The sequence below is a fragment of the Gavialis gangeticus genome, unplaced genomic scaffold (assembly GCF_001723915.1).
Source record: "Gavialis gangeticus isolate Ggan-Ray unplaced genomic scaffold, GavGan_comp1, whole genome shotgun sequence".
Taxonomy (NCBI): Eukaryota; Metazoa; Chordata; order Crocodylia; family Gavialidae; genus Gavialis; species Gavialis gangeticus.
In genome coordinates this window covers 149,559,780-149,587,739 of record NW_017729025.1, presented here as the reverse complement: position 1 = coordinate 149,587,739, position 27,960 = coordinate 149,559,780, and the positions used below count along the sequence as shown (strand labels likewise).

At 45.2% G+C, this 27,960-nt stretch overlaps 1 protein-coding gene and 1 long non-coding RNA gene across 10 annotated transcripts in view; both read left to right on the top strand.

The window, feature by feature from the left end:
- The window catches only part of BRSK2 (BR serine/threonine kinase 2), a 581,381-nt gene that overhangs the window by 113,475 nt on the left and 439,946 nt on the right, over positions 1–27,960 (top strand). The gene's annotated exons all lie outside the window — the stretch shown is intronic.
- Positions 2,873–13,572, top strand: LOC109299190. The gene is made up of 3 exons (XR_002097790.1): positions 2,873–3,084; positions 5,971–5,978; positions 13,561–13,572. It is a non-coding gene; the product is annotated as an uncharacterized LOC109299190 (long non-coding RNA).

The window sequence follows — 27,960 nt, the reverse complement described above, 5'->3', positions numbered from 1 at the left end:
TGAGAGTCTTACTTGGGAAAAGTGGTAAGCAAAATGAGTAGAGACATATGGAATGTAAAAAAAAAAAAAAAAAAAGTACTGGGGGGAATAAATAAATATTGCTTTGATCCAAGAAATAACAGCAGAAGAAGGCAGCAAAGGGAATGCAGAGGTCTTTCATCTTGAAGTTCTGCTGACTCCAGGAATATGATATCATCTTTACCCTCACAGTGGAATTATAGCCTGTGTAACTGTTACTTTCTTAGAGAGTCATGTGCACACAGACAGAAATGACCTGGGGACAGCTTGTCAGTATAAATATATAGGTTCATTGGGATGAACTCATCTGAAGTGGTGTGCCGAAAGGCTGATTTGGTCATGAAATCTCTGGCACCTTGTATGAGTTTCATTTCTGCAACGACTGCCGTGGTCTTTCCTTTCAACCGGAAATCAGACACAACACTAGGGAAAGAATCATTGCAGGAGGAAGTATAACGGAGACCTGCTAGCCTGAGTTATGCCGGTAGCATCTTTAAGTCTCACATAGCTAAGCATTTCCCTGTAAAGTTGAGAACTTCGATTATAATCCCTCAAAACCATCTCCCTTAAAACCAGGTCATTGTAGTGCCATCTTTTGCCAACTAGCAGGATGACTTCCTGGTATGTATTTTTTTAATGAGAAATCTTTTTCTCCCCCCATTCTCCCCAACCCCTACCTCTGACTCGTAGTTTCATAGTAGCTAGGGTCAGGAGGGACCTGAACAGATCATCTAGCCTGACCCCCTGCCACAGGCAGGAATGAATGCTGGGTTCACAAGACCCCAGACAGGTGATCATCTAACCTCTTTTTGAATTTGCCCAAGGTAGGGGCGAGGACCACTTCCCTGGGAAGTTGGTTCCAGATTCTGGCCACCCTAGCTGTAAAATATTGCCTTCTGATCTCTAACCTAAACCTATTCTCCATCAGCTTATTACCATTGTTCCTCGTCACTCCAGGTGATGCCGGGGAGGTTAGGACTCTTCTTATTTGCCAATGATCTCCCCTGATGAGTTTGTAGGCAGCCACCAGGACCCCCTCAGCCTCCTCTTGCCAAGGCTGAACAGGTTCAGGTCCCTCAGTCTTTCCTTGTAGGGCCTGTCCTACTGCCCTCTCACCAAGCGGGTGGCCTTCCTCTGAACTGTCTCCAGGCTGGCCACATCCTGGACACAGTACTCCAACTGTGGCCTAACCAATGTTGCGTAGAGGGGGAGTATCACCTCTCTGGACCAGCTTGAGATGCATCTTTGGATGCATGACAAGGTATGGCTGGCTTTGCTGGCTGCGGTCTAGTATTGGTGGCTCATGTTCTTCTTGGAGTCAATAATGACTCCAAAATCCCTTTCCACCCCTGTGCTTTCAAGAGACCTGAATGTATGCTGTGGATTCCTTCTCCTAAGGTGCAGCACCCTGCATTTATCTACGTTGAACCCCGTCCTGTTCTCGTCTGCCCGCTTTTGTAGTCTGTCTAAATCTAGTTGCAGCCTCTCTTTCCCTTCAAGTGTGCCTGCCTTGCCCCACATCTTAGTTTCATCAGGAAACTTGGACAATGTGCTTTCAACCCCCTTGTCCAAGTCACTGATGAAGATGGTAAACAGTGTGGGTCTGAGGACCAAGCCCTGGGGCACCCCACTGCTCACACCTCGCCAGGTTGAGTCGACCCGTCCACCTCTACTCTCTGGGTACACCCCATCAGCCAGTTGTTTACCCGTCCAACTGTGCAGGCATCGATGCCACAGTCACTTAATTTATTAATGAGAATGGGGTGAGAGACAGTGTCAAAGGCCTTCTTAAAGTCTAGAAAAACTACATCCACAGTGACGCCATCATCCAAGGATTTAGTTACCTGGTCATAAAAAACAATCAGGTTGGTCAGGCAGGACCTACCTTTGTTGAACCCATGCTGATTGCCCCCGAGCATGATCTCCCCTGCTGGCCCCCCACAGATGTGCTCCTTGATGATTTTCTCCAAGATCTTCCCAAGGACTGAGGTGAGGCTTTCGAGCCTATAGTTATTTGGGTCCTCCTTTCTTCTTTTCTTAAAAATGGGGACCACATTAGCTAGTTTCCAGTCCCCTGGCACTTGGCCAGATGACCATGAATGGTCATACAGCCAGGCCAAGGGCTCTGTGATGACCCCTGCCAGCTCCCTCAACACCCTTGGGTGGAGGGCATCTGGACCCGCAGAATTAAAAATGTCCAGGCCTTCCAGAAGATCCCTAACTACTTCTGCGCTGACCCAAGGCCTGTCAGAGCTATCTCTGAGATTTGTCCCTACCTCTGGCAGCAGGGATGTCCCGGCCCCTGTTCAAGAAAACAGAGGCAAAGAAACTGTTAAAAATATCGGCTTTCTCATATGGCGTAGCCACAAGATTACCGTTTGCGTCTTGCAGGGGCCCTATATTGCCTGGCGCCCTCTTCTTGCTCCCAGTGTACTTGTAAAAGGACTCTTTGTTGTCCTTAATCCTGGTCGCTAGCCTGAGTTCCATCTCTGCCTTGGCCTTCCTAATGGCCCTCCTACACTCACGGGCCGAGGAGGAGTACTCCTCCTTGGCGATAGCCGCTCCCTTCCGCTGGTTGTATGCCACCCTTTTAGTCCTCAGGCATTCCTGAATGCCCTTGCTGAGCCAAGGGGGTTTCTGAGCACTCCTACCCCCCTTGCTTCTCTCAGGGACCACCTTTTGGGCCTGAAGGATTGCCCCCTTAAGGTATGACCATCCTTCATGGACTCCTATCTCCTCTACCTTCTGGGCCCTCGGTGCCTCCCCCACTAATCTCTGAAGCTCGTTGAAGTTGGACCTTCTGAAGTCAAGGGCTTTAGTCTTGCTATAAGCCCTTGACACCCTGCTCTGGATAGTGAATTCCAGCTGGTGATCACTATTTTCCAGGTGGTCAAAGACCTGCAGTCGCCTCACCAAGTCATCCCTAGTGGCCAGGACCAGGTCCAGCAAGGCATTACTCCAAGTGGGGCTGTGCACCTTCTGGATAAGGTGTAGGTCCTGTAATATAGCCAGGAACCTACGCAAGTGGTCAGACCTGGCTGTCGGCTCCTCCCAGCAAATGTCTGGGTAGTTTAGGTCACCCATGACAATGACATCCCTTGACCCTAACCGCCTCCATAAGCTGATCGGAGAAGTCCCAGTCCAGCTCTTCCTCCTGGTTGGGTGGTCTATAGTAGACACCCACTGTAAGGTCCCTTTCGCCATGCCCCCCTTGTAGTTTGACCCACAGTGTCTCTGCTCAACCCTCCTCTAACCCAAAGCTAATCCTTGATGATGTGAGTTGCTCTTTGACATAGAGTGCGACCCCCCCCCCCGCCTTTCCTCTCTGTCCTGTCCCTTCTATATAGGGTGTATCCCCAAATGCCCACTGCCCAGTTGTGGGTAGGGTCCCACCAGGTTTCTGTGAGCCCTACTAAGTCTGGATTCTTACTCACAATCAGGAGGCACAGTTCCTCCTGCTTGCTTCCCATACTTACGAGCATTGGTGTAGAGGCACTTGAGGCTTCCTGAGGGTGCACGCGCCTCCCCCCTACTCCCAGGACATTGTTGCTTACCTGGGCATCCCTTTCTTTTGTCACCCTGCATGCTGGCGAAGCACCCTCTCCACTTGGAGTGGCCCCTTCCCCTGGCAAAGCTAGTTTAAAACCTGCCGTACGAGATCAGCCAACCTAGAAGAAAAAATACGTTTGCCCTTAGGGGAGAAATGAAGCCCATCCCACTCCAGCATGCCCTCCAAACAGAAATACGGGTCATTGTCAAAAAACCCGAAGCCTGCCTCGTAGCACCAGCTCTGAAGCCTCTGGTTAACTACATCAGTGCAGGCCTCATGACGCCTACCCCATCCACTTACCAGGAGAATGGAGGAAAATACCACCTGAGCTCCCATCTTCTTGAGTTGGTGCTCCAAGGCTTGTAGTCTTCCATGATGTTGTCCGGCTTGCCCTTGGATGCATCATTTGTTCCACATGGACCACAACCAGTGGGTATTAGTCAGAGGGCTTGATGATTTTCGTGATCTCACAAATCCTTGCTCCGGGCATACAGCAGACCTGCCGTGTCCAGGGCCCAGAGTGATAGATTGGACCATCGGCTCCCCTCAGGATGGAGTCCCCGATGACCAGAACTTTACGTCTCCTCCTCTTTGGGGTCTGCCTCTTCTCAGCCCATGTTGTAGGTTGAGCAGCATCAATGACTCTGGGGATCTGCTCTTCTGCTTTCTCCTCCAGGGAAGCCAGGGCTGCTTACCTGTTCCCGAGGGGTATCTGGGGAGCAGGCACAGCAGTTGTACGAGCTGCCCTGGCCTTGACAGGAACCTGCTGCCACCGATTAGTTGGACATTTTGCACGTGGGGTCTCTCCAGTGGATTTCTGGCCCTGCAGAGAACAGAAATACAAATCAATTTCATCCTCTGCTGCCTGGATCCCTCGCAACATGCTCACTTTGGCCTGGAGCTCTGCCACCTGCCCTTCCAGAGCCTGAAGACTCTCACAAGAGGGGCAGGTGGGGGAGTCACCAGACGTCAGCCCCACCCCCAGGGACCCCACACAGCTGCCCCCACAGATCGGGGGCAGGTGGTCACCAGGCCCGCCAAGGGCTCTGTCTGGGTGGCAGCCTCAGAGGACCCCCAGAAGGGCGGCACCACTGGGGCAGGGTCCCTGGCAGCGCTATGAATCTTCACCATGGCTCGCAGATGGTCCTTACCGCTCTCCTTGTTGGTGGAGCCTCCTCCCTCCTGAGGAAGGCTCTCTCACTGCCCCGCCTGCTTCCGCCTGTGTGAACGCCAGCGCAAATGCCGGTGTGCCCTTACAGAGCACGCCTGTTTGCGCGCTCTCTTTGCACACGCGGCTCAGGAGTGCGGCTCCCTGCCCGGCTCAGCAAAGAGGGATCTGGGAGCTTCCCCTCTGGATCCTCTGCAGCTGTACCAGCTCCTGCCCCACCTACCTTTGGGGGATCAGCTGCTGCTGCCCCTACCTCCACTGCTGCTGGTAAGTTGCAGGGGGGCACACGCGTGGCGAAAGCCCCCACTTGTGCCCACTCAGCCTCCTCTCACTCCCTCAGCTGAGTCAAACCAGGGTTTTTAAACTCCTTGTTGATGATACAGCTATCACTCCTTTATGGGGTCACTGGTATTGGATAGTGAGACTCAGGCCAGAGTGTACAATAGTGTTCTTGGGGGAACACCTTCTTTCTACTAAGAGCACTGGTAGCGTTTACCATGGGGCTGTACCAAATCCTTTGAGTACGGTGTCTGATATTTGTACCAATGAAAAGGATTGTGGCAGGTGCAGAGATCCCACCTCAGGAACACAGCTGGGTATTCGTATCCCTCCGCTGTTTCCACCATGTGAGGCGGGCCAGTAGGGGGTGCTCCTGTGTTGAACCACCCACCTCCCTGCGCCCGACCACCTTCCAGGCTCCGAATGCCTCCCTAGGGGTGCCTTATGTCCGGCCGACCCCTCTCCCAGAGCACACTCGCTAGTCTGGGGGTAACGTGCCGCCACCACCCCAAGAATGGACTGTCTCGCGGCCCTGTGTCCTTGGGGTAACACAGGCCTAAAGTCCCACGGGTACTCAACCCAGTACAGGCACTTGGGGTACTTCCCCAAGTCCGGGGGCAAAAAGGTAAAGTCTCCCTTAGTCCACAGACCTAAGGGGTCTCTTAGGCATAATTTAGACCCACCCCTCAATAAGTCTCCCACACCAGTCAAAAAGGAGAACTTTATTGATTACAGGGGGTAGGGTAAACTAGGGTACAGGATAGAGCAATATCTAGAAATCCTAAAGAGCAAACAGTCTGGCTGTGGTAGCCTTTTGATTACGCATCTGTGATACTTCCAGCTAAATATCTAATCAGATTGAGTAGCTTACTCACAAGCATCTTCCAAAGGCAGGTGAAGTTTCCCTTTGGAGGCAGGCGGTTCCTAGCTCGTGAGTTTGGGGGGAGAGAGCCAGTTTCAGATGTTAAGGCTTCTCTGTCCCCTGCCTGGCTGCTGCGTCACCTCATGGCCGGAGAGGAGAGACCGCCTCCTTCCCCGTCCTAACTTATATAGCCCCTGTGACCTCATTCACCTGGGCCAGCGGAGGTCAGCCCCAGTTGGCTGTCAGCCAACCAATTTGAAATGCATCACCTGTTACCGGGCAGATTCCAGCTCCCCAGGTAGAAACCCCTTACCCAGGTAAGTGATGCAAGTCACGTAGGCAGAGGGAGCAGGTTTCCCCCTCCCTCAGGAATGCAGCCAGCTCCAGTTCCCTAAAGAGACAGGCTGAGGGTGTGGTCCCCTGTGTGCTGGGCCCATCCTGATTGAATGGTCACAGCACAGAGATTTAAATCACAGTGTCACAGGGCAGAGATTTTTGGGGAGAAACCAAGGTGGCTTTCTGCCACAAGGATCACCTGAACATTCATAAGAAAATCATCAGAGTAGTTATAAGGAATGTAAGGAGTATGTGTGAAAGGAAGCGTTCCATTTTGACTAAAAAAATTTGTAAAGGAATAAGATAAATATTTGCAGATTCTCAGAGCAGTGATGCAGTCTTTTCATGATGGATGGACATATCTTGCACAACATAGAATCTGAGAAAATGGAGTCATGTTTCTCATATCTGAGGAGATATCAAAGTGATACCAGTCAGTGATAAAATTATTATAATTCACCTTTTGAGCAAATCCAGTCATTATGTTGATCATGCAAGTTTATGTTCTCGTGACAGCAGCTGATGATGACGTGACTGAGCTATATGAACAGCTTGAAGAGACGACACTGATTAAAACACCAAGGGACGCTATCACCCTTGTAAACAAAGAGCTGAATACGTTGCTTGAAAGTATATGATGCTGTCGTAAAAAAGTAATGGAAACAGTAGTCAGGGTTTACAAAACGAGAAACAAGTAGACTATATGCTGGTTAAAAAAAAGTGGAGACAGAGCTTTCAGTGAACAGACTTTCCTAGGTGCAGGCTGCTGCTCAGATAATCAAATGTTGGCCTCTAACATAAAACTGAAAGCTTAGAAGAGTTTTGGCAGGTCCACTGTAGCTGGGTTTGCCTAGAATCACCAAAAGCTGAATGAATTTTAGAATTAAATGAAAGCTTGAATCTGCCAATATGTATGCTCCAAGTAATGTCAGACCTGAAGTTGAAGGAAGGGCCTGGTTAACATGCTTAGAGGAGACGTTGTTTGAATTAATAGAAGACCAATAAAGAGTGAAAGAGAAGAAAATAAAGAGTCTTGGAGAGTGAGGAAAATAGAAGAGGTTACAAAGAACTAATCAGGCAGTTCCAAAGGAAGACGAGACAAAAGTACAAGGACAACAAGTGTCAGACAGAGTATCAGTACAAAAGATATGTTCACAGCCATTAGACTTCTTATCAGATAATTCTCCCTGGGATTGAATAGAATAGAAGATCATGATAGCAAAACCATCGCTGATGATTATGATAGCAAAACCATCGCTGATGATTGATATCTAACACTACTGGAGAAAATGCCAATTGGTATGCTTCATAAGAGCAATTCACAAAATAGGATAAGGAGAGTATGGAAATAGAGCCATCAGTTTTACGATGGGATGTGGCATTCTGAATTTTTTTATATGAATATATAGAGGCAAAGCATGGAAACCTGCTAGTGACAGGAACAAATTAAAACATTTGAGGTGTGGTGTGGGAGAAGGCTTTTTATATCTCCTGGATGTAATGCTTATGTTTAAAATATTAGCGGAGAAAATTGGACTCTGAAGTCAAAAATCAGTAGGCTCAAACTTACGTACTTTGGTTTCATCAGGCATAGAGATAACAGTAATTTTGGTGAAGTACCTATGGAAGTTGTTGTCAGGTCATCATAGTACAAGACGAACATCAAGAAGATGAATAGATGATGTACAACAGATCACTGGGTGGTCACCTGCTGAGTATTCCAAGCGGTACAGATTGAGGAGGTTTGTAAAAGTTCTGCTATGATTTTATTTTAACATGAATAAAAGGATTTTACTTGGTCCTCATGTATGGAATTTAGTTTGTTGTCCATTTGGTGCCACAGTCGGGTTTTGTTGCAAGTTTTCTATATACTGATTTTTGTAGAGAGGTGGAGGTCCAATCCAGAGAAGTATGTTGCACAAAACTGAAAGGTGCAGTCTTTCAGACATCCATGTCCTTTGTCTCAGGAAAAAACCCTAAAAAGATTCAAAGGATAAGAAGTGCAATTGGTTTTTCCTGGGACACTGCAAAGTGTGTCTGAACAGTTCTGGGATTGCATCATTGAATTAATGGTAGAAAAGGAGGGTACATTCAGCTGTTCACTAAACCCTGATTGGAAAGGTGGTGTGTGTACACTTCAGTCCCAGGGCTTTTCTGTTCTGGGACAAACATGGACACAGCTTGTCCCAGAACAAATGCAGTGTCTGTTCCTAACCTCAGTGGGATAAGGTTGGGATGACTAAGCTGACCTCTTTTGAAAATCTCACTTTTCAAAAACTTCTGAAACCATTGCATAAGTATTCTTGCTGTCCTCTGGAATTATGGTTATTACTTATTGCCGAAGGCAGGATGCCTTGCTTACTGAACTGCTGCTCTAATTTGTTTTTTTTCTAAAATGTCACTTTTCATGGAAGCAAAAATTTTGATTCATAGAACCAAGGTCAGGTGAGTGAAGTAGACCTATCTGGTAGCTAGTGAGGATTTCACCTTTATTTAGGTATTCTCATGTGTTCTCTAGTACACTTCACCACAGCTGTTGTCTGGTTACACTTGTCCTCCTAAAATGGTAGGTGCCATCATCACTTCTGTTTTCAGTAGCAGAAATAGACCACTGAATATTTATTCAAGATGCACATGCCAGTTTGTGATTTGATGCCTCTCCTTCCTTGTGATGGTGTGGCAGCTTCCCAGATTAAACTCAGTTTTCTATCATGGATCTCAGGCTGGGAGTAACAAGTAAAGAGGCATATAGTTAGAGTGACAATGTGGGGCAATGTGAAATCCCAGACACTGATTCCCCATCCTCCTTCCAGTTCTGCAGGGAGTCAATGACCAATTAATGATCCATTGTTCTTTACTTCACAGGTGTCAACCACCTGTGAAGTAACAGTTAGTGTTAGTGGTCATTCCACTAATCAAGCTAATCTATTTTAGGGCAATTTTGCTGTCTACTAAGACTTACTTCGTGACAGCTCCTGTTGCTCTGCCTCCCTGCCCAGCACCTGGGATACTCATTTTAATTTTCACCAACTGGCTGGGACCGGCCTCCAAAATCCAGGACTGTCCCAGCCAAACCAGGATGTATGGTCACCCTACGTATAGTAAAAGAGGATACTGAGCAAGTCTGAACATTACTCTGCTTGGGCCTATCGATTCTTTTCCCCTCTTTATCTTTTGTCTTCCTTTCTTCATTCTGTTAGTTATCTTTATTTTTCTGTGGGCGCAACTACATGTGCTATTAATGCAATTGAGTAAATTCCAGCACAGTTCATGCTGGAGTTTATTGCTCCCAGGAGCTGCATTTGCACATAGCACTGACCGCAGCATGTTAAGCCAGGTCAGTGCAGCCCCAGGTGGCAGGAGCTCCTGGGGGGCCAGCCCCCCAGCCTGGAGCTGCTCTGACCTGGCTCATAGTGTTCAGAGGTGCTGGCTGGGGTATGAAAGTACTCCAGTGTGGGGTTAGCTGCCATGCAACCCCTGCACTGAAGCACCCTCATGCTCCAGCCAGCCCCATCAGTGTCTACATATGTGTTGCAGCACACTAAATAATACCACCTCACTTGCATTACAAGTTCTAAACTACAGCAGCATTTATTAGTTTACTGAGGCCTAATAGGGCTGCACATGTAGCTGCTGAGACTTAACTGTGGAGCTAATTAGGGAACTCCTCAGTAAATGTCTCGTGTAGATGTGTCCTGTGTCACTTAAAAAACTAAAAATAATCATAACTTTTTTTTTCTGGTCCCATTCTGGGATAAGGTGCCTGTTTTGGGATTTTATTTATTCCTGAAGTTCATAGGCCTGATCATTCAGGTGAATGTGGCTTGCCTTTGCACTGAACATGAACTGGAGGAAGTAATCTCAAATGTTGTGGTTTTCCTTCCACCTTTAAAACATACCAGTTACATGTGTCTCAATCTGAGTTTTTTTTTGTTTCTCACTGGATTTGTGATTTGCACTCTGATAGTGCTGAGACTAATATCGCCTGACTTGGGGTCTCATCTTGCAACATACTGGACGCTATCATGATGGAAAGATTGTCCTGGTGCAAAAGTGCTTGTGCTCTCGTTAAGAGTGAAAATAAACCCCCAACATTAAGCGCCTCAAGCTTCAGGGACCTTGGTCCAAACTGGAAATTAACAGAGGAAATCGGGGAATAAAAACAACCCACAAAATGTAGATGTGAATCAAGTCTGCGTGGAACCATATAAAGTGAGTAAGCACTGAGTTTTGCGCAGCTATAATTGCTATATATTCATATTTAGGAAGGAATAGATTTGATTTGCTGCACAATGATGATGCACTCAAAAGAGCATAATTAACTTTCTCATTTAAGGCGGACAGTCTCTCTCTCTCTCTCTCTCTCTCTTTATTTAAAAAAAAAAAAAGGGTTCTTCCTCAAAAATCAGTTTCCCCTTCCAGGCATGCATGTATTCACAGCCAGATGTTGGCACGTGTTGGGTCTCTACATGCTCTATGCATGGCTTGCTGCATCCTTGATGATGTGTTTTCACCAAAAATAGAGAGATCCTTGTTTAGGCCCTCAGTGCAGCAGTAATGGTCTGACAGATTTTTAATACAGGCAGTCCTCAGACTTACGACACAATTGGTTCCTGAAAACCGTGTCTTAAGTTGAAACATGGTAAGATGGAACCAATTTTCCCATAGAAACAATGTTATAAAAGGGGGATTGGTTTCTTTACAATGCTAGACACAGCTGTGTCCAGCTGGTAAGTCCTTTGTGGTGGGAGGAAAGGGCTGTGCAGGGGCAGATCAATGCCCCTGCAGCAAGGAAGGGATTGGGGCTGGGATAGGGTCTGGGCCAAGCACTGCCCAGCTTGGGGGGAGGGGTTTGGAGAGGGGGTAAGGTGGCTCCCACCACTGCACGCTGCCAGTCCAGGAGCTGTTCAGTTGCTCCCATTGCCAGTTCAGTTGGGCATGGGGGGGGATGTGCCCCTAAATCTGCACGGGGCAGGCGGGGCTGGGGCTGCACTGGGCTCCGCTCTGGGTGGGCAGTGGTAGGTGCTGGGAGTGGTACCTATTGGGGCTGTGTGAAGCTTCGGTCCCTGATGTAATTCGGTGGAGATTTGGCCCAATTCGGTGGTCAAATCTCCAAAACTGAATTGAATCAGGAGACCCTTTAATATCTCTGAATCGAATCGGAACCCTCCAAATCGATTTGGAAAGATTTGGCGATTCGGGTATAGACACAGCTTTAAACGTTTTTACAACACACCTTAAGGTATCAGGTGGCTCGTGAATGCTGAGATGGTAGGGCGGATGGAGTGTCCCACAGGAGTACGAGGGGCTCCCCAGAGCGCTCAGCAGCAGACCTGGAAGTGGACCAGAGGCACTTCCAATCCACTTCTGGGTCTGCTGGGGAGCATGCGGGGGGGGCCTTCCATGCCCTCTAGGCGCGGTGACTGGTGCCTCCTGGGTATGGGGGGCAGGACCAGCTCCCAGACTGGTGGCGCGCAGCAGCCAGAGCAGCCCCACCCCCTCTCCGTGCCCCCCTGGTGGAGCTGGGGAGCGCTTGTCCCAGCTCCAATTCCTTTCTAACTGAGGGGGCGTTGAGCTACCTCCCTACTCCCCTTCCCTCCCCCCCCACACTCCCCCCACCATAAGGAACTTACCAACTGGAGGCAGCTGTGTCCAGTGTTGTAAAGTCGAAACCCATGTCATAACCTCAAATCAGGGTGTACATTTATAAAGGTTGTAAGTGCTGTTCGTTGTAACTCAAAAGTCGTAAGTCGGACTGCCTGTATATCATTTTGCATTGGGCTTCATTGCAAGAGAATTTCCCTGAGCAACTCTGTTTCTCTTTAGCTTTTGTGGCTGTATCCTTTGGTTAGCTGCCCTCTAGAGCAGAGTTATTCAGAACATGAAGTGCTGAGTACAGTCTTCATGTTGCCATGACCTGGAGGGCAGTGAAAATGGATGCAGTTCTTGCTCCTCTCCTTTTCTGCAAGGTAAGAATGGGTTGGTGATGCAGGGACTCCTGCTGCTTGTTCTGCAGCCTCACCAGCCATCTTCTGTCTGCTGAAACAAGAACAGATGCTGGACAGCCACGATATTCACACTCCTGCTGCTGCTTAATAATAGCGCATGTTATGTAAAGACCCAGGGAAGTGCTCATATTCCCCTTCCTCAGTCCTACCCCCCACCTCAGCTGCATATGTACTTGTAAAGATGCCTACATTAAGCTGGAGGATTTGCTTCTTGTTAACCCTTAGGAATGCCCCAGGAAATTTGTCTAAGCACCTGGTGGATGCCAAGAATACCTGTACACTTCAGAAGAGAGGTCCAAAAGTTAGCTTGGAGTGCATTTACTGTTCCTCACTTACAGCTGTATGCAGCAGATGAAACCAAATAGCGTGAATGGCACTCTGTGCTGCAGCAGATGATAGAATGGAGGCTTTCATCCTTGGACCTCAGCCTTGCTGCTGCCTTCCATCATGAATAACTTAAAGGAGTAATAGATGTAGCTATATGGTTATACTTCCCTGCCTCCTACTACAAGTGCAACCACTGGAAAGCAGTCTTTGCAGAATAGGATCCTATGTATCTTAAGCTTATGCAACTTTGATTTAATCAGTCTATAGGGTGTATATCTATGCTGCCTTCATTTTGCCTTGGCACCTGTATTGAAGCTTCTAAGCTGGATGGACTGACTCCTCCTTAAACATCAGTCCCAACCAAACAACAGCCAGGTAGTCTCTTTCCCTCACTTCTGGATGTGTACCTTAACATCTGCAGGTTTTTTCCTTCTGTGGAGTGCTTTTCATCTTTCAGCCCTCAAAGATGAAGGACAGAAGAATGCAAAGACTGGCATTCTGGCTCAAGCAAATACCCTCATCATTGCAACAATGTTTATATGGCACCAGCTCCCTTTGACAGGACATAAGGATGCCTGACAGCTAGCTCCCAAAACAGGTCTTATGGTGCCAACTCACCAGTGGTCACTGGTTTAGAGATGGAAAAAGAAAGAATTCAAAAATTACTTTGAAGGACAAGTTGAAGAAATGCAGTGTTAACATCTATACCTGGGAGATTCAAGTTCTGAATAGTCCCCATTGCTGCCATAATGTATGACAAGGCATTGATAATTTTGGCCAAACTTGCCACAATATGGAGGTGGAGAGGTGACAGAGACAAAGGGAAAAAGCTGAGACCTGACAGCACCAGGATTTATCCCTTCCTTCCAGAACTGCTTGCCACATCTACAATTGAACATGTGGATCTCAGATCGGCCTCTTCAGTCATCTGGGGACTCACCAAGGACTTCCCTATTTACTAGGAAACTGTTATCCTCATATCAAGGGACTGCCAGCGACAGCTGTTTTAAAGCCTTTGGTTCAGCTCTAAATTTCAGCTTATACCCAGTGTTCCTAGAGAGCTGAATATGTGTCTTATTGTCACCTAATTTATTTGCAAAGACTAAAAAATGTCACAGCTCCTGAACAGAGGTGCCAAAAGTGGAAGCTTTAGGGGGTTGTGCGACCAGCTTTTAATAGTGAATTACAAAGCCCCTTACCTGCCAAAAAACCTGAGTTCAGTTGTTCACTTACAACAGCTTATGACAGCACTGACATCTAAGGGCTTGATCCTGAGACTGTTGAAGTCAATAGCAAAGCTCTCAAGGGCTTAAATGGTGCAGAACCAGGGCCTAAAACAGCAATTTTCTACCCTACTTGGAGGTGTCAGCATGTCCTTTTCTACTGCAGGGCAAACATGGCATTCTGAACTTGCTTGATAATAAAAGGAGGAAACAGTGTTTCAGCTGTTTGCATTCAGTTGTTTACATTTCAGTCAATACTACAGATTTTAACTAGATGTAAATAATAATAATAAACCCAATCAAGTTCCTAATTAATGAAAAACATATATCTGACCCCATTGGCTGGGTTTTATTTAGCATATCTTTCTTATTGTGTCCTTCTATTGTTTTGTGTCACAGATGGCACCAGGCTAAAGGGCGAGGAAGAAAATGGTGAGTTATTGAGTAGTTAGCCTGAGGCAGGTTAGTGAATTAAAATGTGTTAGGAAAAAGTGTTACTCCAACACTTTCTAGATCAGTGTTAAAATAACAAATTTTATTGAGCTCAAATGTATCCACACTGATAATTTGTATAAATAGCCATGCTGTAGAGAAATAGCTGGATGTTACCACATTGGTTTGCCCTACCTCTTTTTTGTTTAACAAAGGTTTTGCTGCAATTTAGATTTGATCATTGCATTGTGTTGTGTGGATATGGGTGTGAGAGGGAGCAGGAGAGACACTGCACTGTGTCTTTTAAGGGCCTTGTTACATGGTAATTTTGGGTGGCTCCTGGAGCTCTTAAACCCTGGATTTTCTACACCTTAACACCTTAAAGTGGTTTTAAGTACTCATTATGTGACTCAAAGTTACACCACTCCAGAGCAGGATTATCTCTGATCTGCGCTGCCCAGGTCCTGTTCCATTAAGGTGCGGCCACTCCCTGTAGATGTGCTGGTCAAGTTGAAGTCCTCCAGTATCCCAGGATCTTACACCCCCACCCGTAGAGCAGGGATAGAGCCTGTCTCGACTCACCAGCTCTGTAGTAGCAACTCACAGCTACAACGCCTAGTTCTGCCCCTGCTCATCAGGCCTCTAGTGCCAAGTCCCAGCAGTGCAGGTTGGGGACAGTCAGAGAAGACTTGTAGACCAAGTGTGTGACTGCTCCAAACTAGCACTAACACTGATCAGTATTTGTGCAGCTCACAGAGTAAGGTGTAGCAACGCCCTAAGGGCATTTATACACGTAATGTACATTTGTCTGCTCCAACACGCCGAAAATCCAGTGCATCAGAGCAGACTTGATTCATCGAGTCTGCTCCGCGTGCAAGCTGATGCACCTGGCGCTGCATCGCATACGTTTGTATAAACAGCAAAATGTTCATCAGCACTGAGAAAATGGTGGTGGTAGGTTTTTGAACTAAAACACCTTCAATGTGTTTTAGTTCAAAAGCGCACCACTGCCGTTTTTTTCAACGCTGATGTGCATTTCACTGTTTATACGAATGCATGTGCCACCGCGCCAGGTGCTTTTAAAAGCACTCAGCGCTGCAGAGCAAGCATGTGTACAAATGCCCTAAGAGTTTACTGAATGCAGAATGGTAAAGTGTAGAGGGAGAGTTTCTGCCATCTCTCTTGTACTTTATTACACAATTTATTAAAGAAATAAGGTTTTTAAAGGGGTTTTTTTTGCATTCTGTCTGATGGGCCAGATAAATGAGCTAGATAATTGCTCATTGTTTTGCAGTCTTTGAGTGGCATATCTCCATTGTGTTAAAGCCTGATTGGAATAAACTTAACAGGCTGGGTTTTGCTCAAACAAAAACCCTTGTGCCCTGTGTCACTAAGTGCACTACTGTATAAATACTAATTTGATGTCACTGCAAGTAAATATTACAACATCAGCATCCGCTTTACAACCCTTTGGTTTGCAATACTGGGCAAGCAGCCTCTTTCACAGGAACATCAATTTTTGTGCCTAGTCATTTTGCTGATTGCATCCTGCAGGCAGCTTTTGAATGCCTTAAGAGTAACCATGGAAACTGAGGGTCATTTAAATTAGCTGAAGGAAAAGGAATCCCCCCCTCAAATCTCCTCAAATAAAAGGACTCAGAAAGGTATGCATAGGGTTAGCTCCTCAATGGGTGTAAAATGGCATAGGTCCCCTGAGGTCAGTGGAATTAAACTGATTTATATCAGATGACAGTCTGGTTTTGAAAATGTGCAGGACAAAATATCAGCCTAGGCATTACGGGGTGCAGCTTTCCCCTGTAGTCAAAAAGAGTTGTGACTGCTTGCACAAAGGAAGATTTGTCCCTTTGTGTGTACCTGATTGTCCACGTACCACCTCTTTTTTTTTTTTCCTGGAAAAAGTCACCTCTGGTGCCTGAGACACAGCTGCTATTGTTATTGCTTGTATTATTAGCTGAGCTATGTAAAAGTCTGTGGTTTTGCTTTGAGAGGGTTCCTGTGCCCGATTTAGGCTGGATTATAAATCTAATTTTAGAAGTACTGCATCAGAGTCTTAATGCAATTGGATATTCTCAATTCTGAGTGCAATGCGAGATGCTTAACTGTTGTTTAATGTCAAAAATGTCACCCATACAGTGACAGATGACGTAATTTGGCAATAAAATCTTTCTTTTGTTGTGGTGACAAGAAGATACTTGATTCCTCCTCTTTGCTGCCCCCAACCAACTCCAACCTTGGGTGTTCCACTCGTGTTTTATATCTGTCTGCTCTCTGCCTTTTTTTTTTTTGGGGGGAGGGGGGGGGGGGGGGAAAAATTTGTGGTTTTTTTTTTTTTTTGGGGGGAGGGGGGGGGGGGGGGAAAAATTTGTGGTTTTTTTTTTTTTTTGGGGGGAGGGGGGGGGGGGGGGAAAAATTTGTGGTTTTTTTTTTTTTTTGGGGGGAGGGGGGGGGGGGGGGAAAAATTTGTGGTTTTTTTTTTTTTTTGGGGGGAGGGGGGGGGGGGGGGAAAAATTTGTGGTTTTTTTTTTTTTTTGGTGGGTGAAAGGGACAGGGGGAGATCACAATTCTGGATGCTCTTTGTTATGCTGGAGGCCCTGAATGTTTTATAGAGAGGGTTGTTCCATCCCTTAGCTTATTGATTAATTGAATAAATCTCTTGGTCTCATGCTTACATTGATTTCAATTAAATATGGTCCTGGTGGTTCTTTTGTTGCCCTACACCGGCTGTCCCTGTTTATATTAGAGCCAAGCGAAAGCTTTTTCTATTTCGTAGCTGAATCCTTGCACTATTACCTTTGATGAACAAATCAGTGGTCTAATGTAGGGACTTCATGAGTTGAGTAAAGAACTGCTCCCACCAAATAGAGAATGATGGTAAAGTAGAAATATACTGAGCAGAGATGCTGGTTGGCCCATATACCATATTTACAAAAAGTGCATGCTGGCACTATTCATGGTAGACTAGTAAAAAAACAAAAAAACCCCACACAAAACATTTTATCTACAGAGCTACTGGATCCTTCCAGTTGGGTGTTTGAGAGGGATTAACAACAGGGTCCAGGGTTGAGAGCACATATACAGACTTTATTTTAAAAAGTTGGGGTGTGGGGTATCTTGCAACACCTTATACCAGGCCAATGCTTTCAACTTTTGCAGTATAAATTAATGCTGTGTGGGGTACTCGGGGGCATGAAAATCAGGCTGCTTGTTTAGGTGTGATTAGGGAATGGATTTGGGTGCCATGCTTGAGAAGCCCAAGTTTGTAAATTTGGCATTAGAAAATCTAGCATTTTCCATTTTGGGGGACTCCTGGCAATTTACTAACAGTACTCTGGCTTCTGTGCTGAAAATTCAACAACTTACTACCATACCTGCCATCAAACACATTTGCAAACTATAATGTTCTGCTCAGCGTGTTGCTTGCTCGCTGCTGCGTACTACTCTTTTTTTTTCCCCTAGTGCCTAGACAGCATCACACTTATTTAATGTCCACGACTCGTCGTCCATCGCTGAGACTCAGCCACTTTTAGACCTTTCTGCTACAAAGTAGAACATACAGCTCTACATATATAGGAGTAGCTTCTAGCTACCAATGTAATATTGCCACGTGTGGATACGTTAGGCCAGCATTAAGAAGAGTTGCATGCTGACTGAATTGTCAGTTTTGCTTGTCCCTTTGAGTTAGGTCAGTCCAGGCAACGGGTGCATAATTTCTGTTTTACTCAGTTCATCCTGTGAAGGTTTATTTGGGTTTTCCTCCATCACTGCATCACACTTTTGGGTTCTTATCTCCTGCTACAGCATTTACTACCAAGCTCCCATTTTCAGACAAGATGCCTTCACAACATATTCCTTTTCAGCAGCCATTGAGACTTCTGCTGGCGGCTTTTGACTTTGACTGTAATGATCAATCGCCTCTGTGCTGAAGTGTGCTGAACTGGCATGTTCAAGACCCAGGGAGGGCTGGAGGGAGTGAAGTTCCCTGACCCTGTGGAGACTGAGAAGGAAGTAGAGGTGACATTTATGAAGCTGGGTCAGGAAGTGGGGGATAGAAGAGAAGGCTGTGAATCTTTAGGATTTCCCGATGAACTTCACAGAAAAGCTGTATTTTTTTTGTCTCTGCTTTCTTGCATTAGACATTACTGCTGGCACAGGAGTTGCCCATGAAGTACTTGAAGAGGAACATGTTTATAGAGCAGACATCATCATACATATATCACAGACGTTTCAGTGCGGAAATAAAAACACACATTTACACTTCCTCCACCTGATTTTGTGGCAGTGATTTACAACCCTATTAATCCAGGATCTGGGGTGTAATACGGAGCCATCTGCTTTTGCCCCTGTAGGGTTGAGTGCAGACCCCAGATATGTTGCTAATACATCACTGCACCTTGTACGCTGGAAATCTTGTTGCAAGTCTTGGCTCACTTTTCTTTTGCCTGGAGTATTGTGGCAGATGTGCAGCATGTACATGTGTTTTTCATGTGGTCAGAACTACTGTAAATAGTCTGAATTGGATAGCCTGGGGTGCTTATATCCTCGTGTGCTTTGTAGACTGGGATATGATAAAGTGGAGGAAAAGGGCCCAAGGGAAAAAGCTGGTATGTATTAAAAAACAGTCAATTTATCAGTCTTTTTCTGGCGGAGGTGTTCTGGTTCCTCAAACTCATCTTCATACAATAGCAAATGTGTTTTCTTTGCAAAAACAGCTTATTCTGTACTTGACATCACAGTCTTCTCTTAATGACATCACATTTGGTTGCCACATAAATATAATTAATTATATCCTTGACTATGACTTTAGGCATACTCATGTGGCAGGGATGGTCAGCAAAGTGCAGAAGAGCAGACACATTCCCTGTGCTGCAGTTCTCTCCCTACTTCCTTCTTGCTCCTAGGGACTTGACAGTTATGGCTGCCCTGCATTTGCAGTAAGGCCTGAATATTGCAGAGGCTTAGCATGTGCTTCATTTTTTGCATGGGTCTGATCCCATGCATAAATTTAAATGTGCGCATAAGCCTTTGCAGGTGTGAGGCTTAAAATAATCCCCACTGCCTTCATGAGCTTGACACAGCTGCTGGCAAGTGGGGAGGCAAAGCTACAGCTTTGTCCATTGCCTGCCCTGGTAGAGTTGGTGAAAGAAGCTACAGAGAGGAAGTAGTGTACAGTTAGATGAAGTTTTATTGGTCTTACGGTGCCCCAGTACTTCACAAGTTAAGTGCCTTGTCTATTTTATTGTTTACCTATACACACACCCCCCCCTCTTGAAATAGCTCATTTCTGCTCAGTCCATTGTTGTTCTTACAGTGATAATGGTCCATTGTTGTTCTTGGGTTGATCAGTGAGGACTAGCTTGTTTGCCATCTCCTTCCCTATCCATCTCTTTCCCTCATTAGTGTTGACTTAAGTTTTGGCCTGGATTGCTTATGCGTGTGGAAGAGAAACACTAGCTGTGAAATGTGGGCTATGTGGGAACTAGTGAAAAAAGATTTGGGGAAGGGAAAGAGAGTGGATGGGGAGAACAGGAAGGAGGAAGAGGCAGCTGATGTGAGATCTTTGCTTGCTGTCATTTACGTTAGCAATATTAATGTAATCAAGCATCTTTAATTATTCACAATGTTTAAAAGGCTTACAGAAACTGAAGGAACGCTGTGTTCAGGACGGTAAACAGGATGGGGAGCCACTGTGAACTTCACTGGGTCCAGGAATTTACTCCTTACTAGGGTTGGTTATATGTTTCCCTACTAAATGGAGATCTTGGCAAAAGCATCATAAAATGGGACTATCTGTGTGCATCTGCCATCCTGTCAGCCTGCTCAAATGAATATCTGATAACAAATCTGCTTTTAAGGGCATGCTGACAGGTGCATGCAGTTCCTGAGGGATGATCCCCGGCCTCCTTTATATACAGGACCCAGAAATTCCTGAAACAAGAATTCAGTGGGAGATGGAGGGGGAAGTGCACGGTTAAGCAGACCTGTACAAGGTTTCATAGTGGGTATAATTTAAAAGTACTTTTGGGCTTTATTGGTAACTTTGTTTCCAGCAATACCCCATCTGCATTCAAAACAATGGGCTGCAGGGAATTGTTGGCATTAACAATACCTCTTAAATACATTTTTTTTTTACAATGTGCATGTTTTACTGGGCAGGAAGGTGAGGCCTTGAAGTGGTTTCCGTTTCATGCAGTGACAGTAGCAGTGCAGCAGGAAGTTTGGCAGGGGGTTACACCTACCTAGAGTTTCATTTTGAGTTTGTTCATCTTCAAAACTTTGTGTAAGCTGCTGGGTTTCTTCAGGGCTCATGAAGAAACTGTGAAAAGGACAAGTTCACTGCCAGTCAGGCTGTCCTGCCCAGTTAAGAAACTGAACGGCATACTTGTCCTCCTTGCTTAGAAGTTTGTTTTGCCTTGCTCTTCTTTTCTCCTGGCTGCTTGTTCCAAATAAATGGCAGCAGGAGAAACCAGGAAGTATCAAAAACAGGTCAGAAAGGAAGAGGTTTGCTGTAGCCTGACCAGTCTCAGACAGGCTGGGCATGGGCAGGAAATGCAAGGGCAATAATGTAGTAGAAACAATCGGTATGGAGCCCTGCAACAAGCTCTGGCCAGCCTTACTTCCAGATCCCCATACTTCTACCTAAAATGAGACTGAGGGAGAAGCTGTTCATGGCCTAGACCTCTCCCTTCAACTTGTCTTGGAGAATTTTTGAGGCCTAACAAACTTCCTGGTTAGTTCTGCAAAGGAAAGACCTTCTTCACTCAGAATTGTTGCATTGACTTGTTTTGGTTCTTGCTCCCTGATATTCCTGGTTTGTTTGTTTGTTGGCAATACTTTTATGCACAGTTCCAAGCCTTTTGCTACCATTTCTGTGCCAGGTTTTTAGCATCGCACACATACTGACCATAATCTCCTGTTTGTGACATCACCAGCCATCCCCCACAGCAACAGGCACTGGTGTCACAGTGAGAAGATTATGACCTCTAAGCAGAAACAGCAGGGGAGAAGTGACTGGATTGCGTGCAGGAAGGGGGGAGGGAGGGGCTAAGAAAATTCTTACATAAAAACAATATGCAAAGTTTACTGGCCATTGTGGTAATGAACTTGGGCAGAAGGCTCATGCAGAATTGTCTTTTGATTTGCAAGTTGGGTCATGCATTGTCCATCTCATCCATTGATTCCCCCACACTTCCCAAGCAAGGCCATCGCTGCAAGTGTCCTTTGGTGTTAAAACAGATTCTCTGCTGGGGCTCTATGGGGAAACTTGCTTTGCTTGTGTTATGTCTAAACAAACTAGTTTCCCTAGGGCAAGTAGGTAGGGAACCTCTAAATCAAGAACATATTTGGAAAGTAGGAAGAGAACAGTCAACTAAGATGCTTGGTACAGCTAGCATATTTCATATTTGGACATTGGACTCCAGGGGCTAAGAGCCTTTAAATGTCTCATAGCGTTTGGCACTCCATATATAGAAGCATGTTATTTCACTTGATTTATGGTTTTGGTTATGTGACTGAGGACATACTGCAAGCTTGCCAAATTATGCAAAACACCTTCTTGTTTTCAAATTAGTAATTTAATCTGTTCAATAATTCTTCAAAAGTTACAGATCAGGAAAGGCCTACTGCACATGTCATGTTCCTAAGCTAGTTCTTAATTCACAGCATTGGTGATGTTTCGATATATCTGCAGTAAATTTGCTGAGTAACTCTGAGCTTATAGGAGTGTGATTGAAAGAAGAATTTAGTTGCATATGGGTTTTTCAAAACAGGAGTTAGGTGTCCAGATCTCCTTGATTAAGAATACTTAATTCCCTTAGACTTCTTTCAAAAACTCAGTCTAAGTGAGTTTTGAGACATCTGACGGAAAATTGGGATGTACCTTGATCCCCTAGTAAATAGTTTGGACTCTTAAGTTTTAGAGGGGAAAATATTGTAGGTAAAATTATTTCCTAACACAAAACTGGGAAAGCATTGTGAACTTCAAGAGAGCTGTGCTACTTTACACTAGCAAAGATTTGGCCCAGTTTGTCTTGTTTAAAACTGGGACTCTCATAAAATGAACCTCTTAAAAAGGATAGAGAAGGCATTGGGGGTAGGGAGAAAGAATAATGGGTATATTTTTATTTTTCAGATGTTAGAGTTGCCTCCTCCTCACTTGGCTTGAAAAATCTAAATCAACAAAATAAACATTTTGGATGACAGGTGCTCAGAAATTCAATTAAAAACAATTTTTTTGGGGGGAAAAAAAGCCTTTGACTATCTTTCTACTGTAGAATGTGAAGTCTCACAGTGAAGCATTGAATTTCTTTGCATCAGTAAAAGGCTTGTTAGGGGAAAGATGGTCTTGAGGCTAAAATGCAGGTGTGGAAGTAAACAGATGTGAGTTCTATTCCCAGCTCTGGTTGTATGTCCTTTGGCCAGACACTTAATTTCCCTGTGTTTTTGTTTCTCCAGGAGAGTCCTAATACTTACCTTTTGGAGAGATTTTGAGGATTAATGAATCAAATTGCTCTAGTGCAGGAGAAATGGAAAGAACGAAAGGGAGCCTTTCATTGCTTCCTGATCCTAGGCCCAGTTTTGTTGTGGCTGCAACCCTGATATAGCCTAGATTAGGAGATGTAGGACCCAAGGGACACCGGCCCTCACTCTCCTTCCATTAACTGGGAGTTATTCATGCTAAGAGAAACCTGGGTGCATTTTGCTTTCTTTGCACTGCACGTGTAGCCCAGATAATCTAGCCCTTATTGTTTATATATCACCTTGAAGTCTTGGTAGAAAAGTATAGAGGATGAGAAGTTAGAAAAACTAAGCATTTTAATTTCTTACAACATTTTGACACTAAGCTGGGTAGGCTGGTGCAGTCACCTTGCATCACACTGTTTGGTCTTGGTTTGGGGAATAATATTGGATTCTGGTTCACTTCAGCTGTGGCCACTTGGGGTGACGTTCTCTTTCCTGGTAGTCTGGGTGGCCATTCTGTGGTCATCTACAGGGCACTCTTGGTACTTATGTGCCTAGAGGTATTCTGTTTCCGGACATGTAGCCCCGAGCACATGAATGATTATGTGCAACTACAGTCGCACTAACTGAGCATGTACAGTGGTAACCTTAGCACATAGGAAAGGCCCCTTGTAGACACATAGCAACCGTAGATGCCTGAAATTGGAGTTGGTCAAAATGTATGATTGCCAGACTTAGACTGAGGAACAACGAAAAAAGAGTGAGGGGTATTCCTCATTTGCCCCCAAAGCTCAGTATCTAGGGAACTCATCTGGGAAGTTGGAGGTCCTGGAATTATGTGCCTCGCACCACCATCTACCCAGAGGAGTTCTGAATTTGGGCGCCCCGACTTCTCAGCAAAGCATGCTAACCATGACACCACAGTTCAGCAATTATTTGCTCCTTTCTCCAGCATGCCATTTAAAGCTGTGCCATTGGAAAACATGGATGGAAGGCAGTGCACAGGAGAAGCTCTTATCTCACCAAGATCAAGACCCCCAGCTACACCCCAGGGTCCCCTTTCACCCAAATCAATAGCCAGATCATTGACCCACATCTCCTCATTTGGTCCCTTCCTTCTGGTGTCATGGTTTTGTTTCATGGCTGCCCAGAGGTCAGCTTCAAAAAAGAGCACCAGAGAAGAGACTGAATGTTTTCTGACCTGTGGCACCGTGGTTAGAGTGCTGGGCTGGGAATTGAGAACAACCCAGGTTCAAAGCCCCAGTGGATCAGATGAGGCCTAGGCTCAAGGTTTCTTGGCTTCCCAGCTGCGTGTCTTAGCCACTTAGCTCTTTATGGGAGCTTTGGTTTTTCTTATGTTGTTGCTGGCCTGCATGACTATGTAGTCAGCCATGAAATGCAGGGTTACACATCCAGGAACCCAAAGCTGATCCCTCAGTGTGTAAAAACTCAGGAGTCAAATGCTGAACCTTGACGAAGCTGAAGTTTATATGTTTTCATGACAGAGTAGATCTGTCTTCTCACAAGCTAATAGAATACTTCTCAAAGATGCTTGAGAAAAGCAGGAGCAAAGCAGCCTTTGTTCCAGTTACCTGTTTTTCATAGCCAATGTGCTATTTTTAGCCTTGATTCTCAACACTGTAATACCATTTATTCAGTCTAAAGTGCTTTCTAATTTTGATGGCATATATAGAAAATGGTTGGTTATGAATCTACCAATTTGTTTATAGTAGTTCTCTGTCCTGCATGCTGGGTTCTGCATCAGGGTTTATCTCTTGGTTAGTAATCCAAGTAATCCCCAAACCTCACATGATAAATGATATGTCACAGGCTTTGAAATACAAAAGTCACCCTTTGATGCCTGGTTAAAGAGAGAAATCATTCCTATCCTGTGTTTATATTAAGATTCGCAACTGTCTTACTAGCTCTTGAACCTGAAAGGCCTTATTTATTTAATTATTAATTTGCTTCTGCTCCTCATGGGTTTTTACTGTATTGTTTGCATTTCACTTACGTTGGACTAGGAAGATTTCTGGGCTGGTCAGGTTCACTTAACATTCAGAGTCAGTTCCACTGGGTGGTTCTTTTCACTACCATAATGTTATATTTTGATTCCACTCCAGTGTATAACACCCAGCCTGCCTGACTGCTGAATGTCAGTGTGCTTTAATAGACATAGAATCGCTCCCCTTGAAGTAACCCATATACTCTGTGTGTGTGTGTGTGTGTGTGTGTGTGAATCGCTCCCCTTGAAGTAACCCATATACTCTGTGTGTGTGTGTGTGTGTGTGTGTGTGTGCGCGCGCGCATACAGACTGAAAATTAGTTGAAAAAGTAATTCTGCCTGCTAAGTAATGCTGGCTGCTAATCCCAATTACCACTCAGTCTGGTTGGCTGGCTTTTTGTATGCGTCACAGCAGCAGTAGGCTTTGAGGAGGGATCAGAACGAGAGGAGAGTGACTCGTGTGTGTGTGTGTGTGTGTGTGTGTACACATACATATATACACACACACGTATATATAGTCACACTTCGCTCGTTCTGATCCCTCCTCAAAGCCAACTGCTTCTGTGATGCATACAAAAAGCCAGCCAACCAGACTGAGTGGTAATTGGGATTAGCAGCCAGCATTACTTGTGTACATAAGAAAAGGAAAAGTACTCTTTCAACTAATATAGAACTACTATATGCATACAGAAAATCACCTGATCCTATCTTCCCCTTTTCTGTTCCTTCATGCTGTTTATTATGCATTTTCGTTGAGTTATGTTTTGAATTAGACTGTGAACTCTTCCCACCAGGTTTTCTTGCCTGTATCATGTCTAGCACAACTGGTCCCCGAGCCAGGCATATGGGGTTTTTTTACGTGTCACTGCAGTAACGGAAGCAATATGGAACCTGAATTTGGAAACTAACCAAAAATGAGTGTCTCTTTGAAATAAGACTGAAAATGCAGTTGCGTTTCAAGAATCTTTCACTACTGGCTTCCTCATCTTTAGTGATTTCCAACCCAAATATGGCTCCAGCAGGAAGAACATTAAAGGCAAAAGAGAGAGGAATTATCTGCAAGAGATAGTCAGTGGACTGAAAGCAGCTGTAAGATAGGCATGATGTAAGAACCTAAAAATTGCTATTCAGTGGGTTAGACCATCAGTCCACCTTGTCCAGCATCCTGTGTCATACAGAGTCAGAGAGTGGATGCTGAAAGGGAGAGTGAACTGAGTATGACCAGGAATTTTTCCACTGTTCCTCCCCCATTGCAGCCTCCAGCATTTAAGTTCTAGATCTAGGATATGTTGCCTTTCTCTAAAACAAAAGGCTTCTGTATGTGCAACCCCCAAAACTATTCCATGATTCATAGTAGGAAGGGAAAATGTAGTCTGTGTTCTTCCCTTTTGATGGGTCAGAAAAGGTAAAGGCTCCCTTCAACTGGATAGAGTGGGCAATGTCATTTGAATGTCAGACTTTTGAAACTACATAGAGAGCATGAATAGGCTCTCTGAAAATGGGGAGTAAGTTATCTTCTCATCCTGACTGCTCCAGGGTGATTGAAAATTATGGCCTCGTCTTGTTCAGTGTTGGCTATATAAGCAGGTCAGTTAGTTTTTGCCCATTTCCCTTTTGGTGTCCCCACTCATTCTCCTCCAGTGTAGCACAGTGCAGAGGAGAATAAGTCTCCATTCCTTGTCCATTCCTTGTGAATACTGTAGTGATTTTCTGCAGTTTCTGCACTTTGTTATGCCTGTTAGAGTTTTCTCCAGCCCTGTTCACATCATTTTTGCAGTCCCCTTACCCACACACACTTACGCTATTTGGTTTTGTGTGGATTCTCAGAAGCAACATCTTTTAAAATTCACTTTACAATCAAGTAGAAAGTTTGTGCTTCTCCACGTGGGGGGGAAGAAACCAATTTTGTGTCTGATTAAACCAGTCCCAACATAGCTCACATTTCAGATTGGACTAGCAAACCACAGAGAAAACAAAAATCATGGTAAATATAACTGAACAAAGATTAAGCTTGCAAAAGAACCAGGTCTCAGTACGGGCACAAGAAGAAATCCGAAATTTATAGAATGCCTTCATCATTTCAAATTGTCCTCTCAGTTCTGTTAGCACGAGGTTGGTGCTTTGTGCACTTGAGATTAGTGGCATTAAGAAACATCGCTCTGTCTGGAGGTCTGTTATCTCACATGGGCAGCTCTGTCTGCTTTGTGCACCTGCATGAAACTCGTTCTCTGCAGTGGGGCACCCACATTAAAAAACCACATTGGAGGTGGAGGAGAGAGAATGCATAAACCTTGTAGCCACAAGAGGAGAACAGAAAGACGATGAAGAGTCAGGGAGGGAAATACAGCCACTGCCTGTCCCTTATTGGTTGAATCTGTGATGATCTTCATTACCTCACCTATTTCCTTTTCCACCTTACGTGTGTAGAGCTCTAGGGGCACTGGGAAACCCCACTTTGCTTCTTTCCTGTAAATAAAGCAGTGGGTTCGAGCTTTCAGCACTCTCAGATCTATTTTTATTTAATTTTTTTTTTCCTGCCTGTAACCTTTCTGAAATAAACATCTTCTGATTTACCCAAGCTGTGAGCACTGAACAGGTTAAAAAAAAGGAAACAAGCTAAAAGCTCTGTTTCCTTTGCTTGAAAATCCACTGATGCAGGGTGAAATTAAAGGCTATAAATAGCTCCTGTCCCTTCAGCTTTATCATGCAAGCTTTGGCTATGTGCTAGGATTAGAAGAAGATAGAATGGATTTCTGTGTGGCGTCAACAAGAGTCAAGGATTATGCCCACTGTGCACATTGTATTGTTCATTTCTCATGGGCCCTTGCAGGGAAATTAAATCCCTTCTGATGCTCAAGGTGCAGGGAGCAGAGGCGGCTTTAAGCAAGTCACGTGAATTGCAAAGCAATTTTACACAGTGGCACTTAGCTTCCCACAAGGCCACGGCATCCAGCCCTGCTGCATTTGCATTTTCATGCAGGCAGACAATGGATCCGAGCAGTGGGGAGTTTGGACTTTCCTTGTTCTGAGCCTAGCTGGTGTTGGCGACGTTCATGTTTGCGGGACTGCTCTGAAGATGGGGCATTTCTGCCTGCTGTCCTCTCAAAAGGATGTGCTCCATTCGTACTTTCCTGACTAGTGACTAGCGTGGCCTCTAGTGACATAAGGCTGTTCCTGAGTTAATAGTGGGATGTTGTGGCCGAGTTAACTGCAGATAGAATCTCGTTGTAAGAGTGACGCTATCAGAGATGAGTCTTTTTTTTTTTTTTTTTTT